The sequence below is a fragment of the Camelus bactrianus genome, chromosome 27 (assembly GCF_048773025.1).
Source record: "Camelus bactrianus isolate YW-2024 breed Bactrian camel chromosome 27, ASM4877302v1, whole genome shotgun sequence".
Lineage (NCBI taxonomy): Eukaryota > Metazoa > Chordata > Mammalia > Artiodactyla > Camelidae > Camelus > Camelus bactrianus.
In genome coordinates, this window is record NC_133565.1 from 36,234,504 (window position 1) to 36,239,177 (window position 4,674).

A 4,674-nucleotide genomic window follows, 5' to 3' on the forward strand; every position below is an offset into this window, starting at 1 on the left:
CCTGTTCTGAGGGGAGAGCCTGAGCCTCGCAGACGTCACGGACATCGCCCTTGGTCCAGGACTGCCCTCGGGGCAAGAACCGCCAGCCTCTTCGGACCCTCGCAGGGCACCGCCCACCACTCCAGGGGCTTGGATGACGCTGGCTTATCGCATTTGCAGGGGGGCGGTGGAGCTGGTCCCCCAGTGACGACTGGCTCCTCCTCTCCTGGCCCCTCTTTAAAGTCCCCGGCCCATCTCTGCAGCTCACCTTCAAGGAGAGGCTGGTGAACCCTTTTAACTGCAGCCAGAGGACTTGGCCATGTTCCGTTGCCCGGGGTCAGACGCGTTGCGCACCTCCCAGCCAGCCGCAGACAGGGCGATTACGAGCTAATTAACTCTGTTTCCAGAACCCCAGGTGAGCACTGACCAGGGGTAACCCTGAAGGCGGCTCCCGGGAAGGCGTGGGAGCAGGGACCCACCTCTCCTTTATGGTCACAAAAGAGGGATTCTTTTAAATGGCAGGGGGCCCCGACTCCTCCGCTGGCCTGTGGTCGTTACCCGGTGGCTGGAACAGGGTCTTGGACCACAGAGGGTCAGGCTGGGGCCGTGGCTGTTGCAGAAAAGGAGACAAGCCCTGAAATGGCGTGGGGTGCGCCCGGGTCTCTTGAGGGTCTGTGGCAGGCAGGGCAGGGACGGCCGTCCGGCCGTGGGCCTCTGGCTCTTACCAGCTCTCAGAATCGGCAGAGGGGTTTGGTTTATTCGTTAGTTTGGTTTGCCTGGGGGTCCAGCCCTCTGCTCTGGCTGCCAACCAGGCTATTACCTGGCTTCTTCCAGACACTCAAATTCTCTTCCTTTAATGACGTTATTTATAATTTAGGTGTCAGGCCCAATTGCTGAGGGGTGTGGGGTCCCAGCACTGCTTCTTGGCACGTGGGGGGCCCCAGGTGAGGAGAAGCAGGGTAGGGGAGAGCTGGGGCAGGAGGGCCGCTGGTGGTGGCAGCAGCGTTGACTTGTTATGTAAATACCTCATTCAATTATTCCTCCTCCTCCCCACCAGCCGCTAATCACTCCTGACTGGCTGGTTCATGAATATTAAACCCAGCTCCCCTGCTGGAGCATCCCAGTGGTGGCAAACTGGCCTCCAGGGGAGAGAAGAGGGTCCGAACCCCATCTTTAGTGGGTCCTGGAGCCTCAGAAGGAAGCCTTGGGGGCCTCCTTTCCATGTACCTAACACGGGGTGGGCTCAGTCAGTCCACGGAGACAGGGCCTGCTTCTGTGGAGACACCAGGCCAGACTCAAACTTGACTGGCTGCCTGCCCTGAGACAAATGATTCCACTTCTCTGGGCCTCAGTGTCCTTATCTGTAAAATGGGATAGCAACTTTGACCTCATCCATGGTCGTGACTCAACCGACACATGTAAGATGTGCCAAGTACCATACATGCAGTTAGGAACTCCTGCTTAATCCTCTTTGCAGGCTGCAGAACCCAAGCTTGCCCTCCGGGAGCTCAAGGCCTGGTTTCCAGGGTCTTCTGCTGAGGAGGAGGAGGGAGCCCTGGGCCCAGGGGGAAGGCAGGGCAGGCAGGAGGCGGAGGCTGAGGAAGGAGAGAAGCCCTTGGCCCTGGGGAAGTGTGGAGGGCTTCCTGGCAGAGGTGGGCTGGGCATGGACTACAAAGATTACATTCCTTCATTCACTCACTCAGCAAGCACACGCTTACTGAGCACCTACTTTGTGCCAGGCACTTGGAATATAGCTGTGAACAAAGGAGCCCAGAGACACTGCCCTTGGGAGCTTGCGCTGGTGGATTGAAGGTGGGCTCCGCTCCCCTCCCGGCCCCAGGGACTTGTCCAATAGAACAAGGCAGAAGTGATGCTCTGAGACCAGGTCAAAAGAAGTCAGCTTCCATTTGTACCTGTTTAGAGCACCCACTCCGGGAGCCCCAGGCCCCCCCGTCCTGCCCAGCACGACTTCCGCCCTCTCGCCAAGGTGTGTGTGGGGGGTGGGCGGCCAGCTTGGACGTCCCATCCCAGCCACACGCTGAAGACCCTGGAGCATGCGAGAGCAAAGAGCCCCCAGCAAGCCTCGCCTGAGTGCCTCACGCACAGGATGGTGAGATATGAGTAACAGAAGGTTTGTTTTGAGCTATAAAACTTCTGGAAAGAGTATCTTACAGATGACAAGCACATTATATGGGGGAAGCTGGACTGCCAGACACCAAACAACGAGCCTCTTCGACGGTGACGAGCCCTGCCCTGGACAGTAAGGGAAGGCCAGGAAGGGGGAGTGTGGGTGAGCCTGTGAGCGTGTGTGCACGCGTGATGTTAGTGTGCCCAGGGAAGCACGCACGTGGGGGAAGACAGCTGGGCAAAGACCCAGGTTGCTGAGAAAATGCACTGATCTGGAAGGGAGTCCCAGGAGAGGAAAGAGCTGGTGCAAAGGTTCCGCACCAGGGGCGCACCTGACTTGACCCTGGGGCCGGCGGGGCTGGCGTGGGGCGGCCGCAGCCCGCTTGCCCACACAGCACCTCCCTCCCCAGCAGCCGGCTTGCACGACAGTCCCATCACCCGCCTGCAGGTCTCGCCCGCTATGAGCAGTGACCATCCCCTACTAGCAGCGTTCCCGTTCCACAGACTGGGAAACTGAGGTCCAGAGAACGCTGAGCCCAGAGGCCCGCAGCTTCGTTGGGAGAGCTGAGAGGTCTCTCTGTAACTGCAGCCTCCTCTCCTCTCCCTTCCTTCCAGAACGCCTCACCCGCACCCTGCTCCCTGGCTCCAGCATTCTCCCCTGGGGCCTGCCCTGCCTGCTGAAAAGCTGCCCCAGGCGGACCCTCCAAGGGAGCCCCCAAGGCTCAACCTGAGGACCCCCACCCCCGTTCCTGTGCTGAAAATGTAAGGCCATCTGGTCCACTCAGGAGGTCGGCAGTCGGGGGTGGCTCTGAGGCGTGAGAAGTCAGAGGAAGGCACTTACACAGACTGAGCACCTCCCAGGACGGGGGCCGCCCCCTGGGAGGTGAGACCCACTGTTACTGGCGCTGAATGGGCACTGACTGTGCGCCAGGCCGTGCTGGCTCTGTCATCTCAGGGACCCTCACCCCTCTGAGGTCAGCGCCGTGATGTCCCAACTCACAGATGGGGAAACTCTTGGCCCAGGGTCTTCCCGTGAGGAGGCCGTGGCGGGCGCCACGGGCCGCAGCTCGCAGCAGAGAGCCCCGAGCAGCTTCCTAATGTCAAGCACAAATGCCACCCCCGAGGTGAGGCTCCCACCCGCGGCGGGCTTCCGCCGCCACCGTAGGCCCCAGACGAAAAGACAGGAGACCTTCCAGAACTCTCCAAGTCATGCCACGAAAAGGACCTCCTCCTTCTCCGCAGCCAGGCCTGGGCGAGCCCACAGGGAGCCGAGCATGAAAACAAAGCAGGGTAAATGCTGGCAGGGTTGGGGGGTGAGGGTGCAGGAGAGACTGACTCCATTTCTCCAGACAGCGACAGAGGACAGGGAAGGGGGGCGGACTTGACAAGGTCCAGTCCTCTGTGAGCCCGCGCTCGCCAAGCTCAGAGCAGGAGAGAGAGGATGCCTCTGTTGGCTGAGGTCGGTGTTGTTAACAATTTATTAAGGATGATAACTACATAGTCGACATTGATTGAACCCCCCCTGCACCAGCCTCTCATCACAGCTCGTTAACTCCTCACAAACAGTAGTGACCGCCACTTTACATTGTGGCTCAGAGAGGTCAAGTAACCTGCCCAGAGTCACACAGCCCCCCAACAGACCAAGCCCAGCTCTTTCCCATCCCCAGGCCCATGCTCTTCCCCACTGTATTCTGTATGGAAGAACAGACCGTGGCCCTTGCATAAGGGAGTTGCATTTAGCTGTTCACAAGCCCTGAGGGGTGTGATCTAAAGTAAAGGCGAATTCGGGGCGTCTGTCTTCAGGACTCACAGCTACAGAGGGCTCTGGTTTTATTTGTGCGCGGTCTGGGCTGAGCCTCACAGGAGGCCCTTGACGTTAACATCACCCTTTTTACAGGCAGGCGGGCCGAGGGCCCCAGCTCCCCAGAGTCTCAGCAGTACCTGCGCAGCCGGGACGGGAGCCGCAGCCCGTGGAGGCAGGTGGGCCCCCGGCCGCCGACCCTTCCCCGAGCTCTGCCGCAGCTACTGCGGCCGGAGCGTGTGCCCGCCCAGAGGACCGCACAAGGGACCGCGCTCCGCGGGAGGGCCAGGCGGGCCCCTGCGGAGAGGCCTCTGCTCGGGGCGCGGCCTCGGACCGTCTCCTAACCCGAGGTTGGGCCGGGGCTGGGCTGGGCTGGGCTGGGGGCCCCCGCGCTCACTTCACTCCCTGTGGCACCGCGGCCTGGTTTCAACCCCGCAAATAAAAATGCCTTACATGCTTTTTTAAAAAAACTACTTAAAAGGAAAAAGAAGGTCATGATGTGGCACTTCAAAGCACAGTCCCCAGTGGACCGACTCCCTAGTAATTAAGGAGAAGGAAATAATAAAGAGACGCTTTCATCCGTCTGTTTGGCAAAGAGTTAAAAGCCAGCACCCGGAGTGGGAGGGCGGGGCTGGTCGGTGGGGTGGGGGGGTCAGCGCCCGCAGCGCCCCCTCCCGCCTCGGGCCGTGGCCCGGGTCCCCCTCGTCTCCACCCGCTGGTGGGGCCCGTGGACTCGGAGACTGGACGCCGACAGCCGATGCAGGATG

General features: G+C 60.5%; 1 long non-coding RNA gene across 2 annotated transcripts; it reads left to right on the forward strand.

The window, feature by feature from the left end:
* Nucleotides 1-259: 259 nt before the first annotated feature.
* Nucleotides 260-4,424, forward strand: LOC123616924 (uncharacterized). 2 transcript variants are annotated; one of them, XR_006725013.2, is made up of 4 exons: nucleotides 261-394; nucleotides 1,719-2,239; nucleotides 2,722-3,396; nucleotides 4,004-4,424. It is a non-coding gene; the product is annotated as an uncharacterized LOC123616924 (long non-coding RNA). The 2 variants fall into 2 exon arrangements; XR_012502730.1 differs by lacking the exon at nucleotides 1,719-2,239 and having other exon boundaries at nucleotides 260-394.
* Nucleotides 4,425-4,674: the final 250 nt, after the last annotated feature.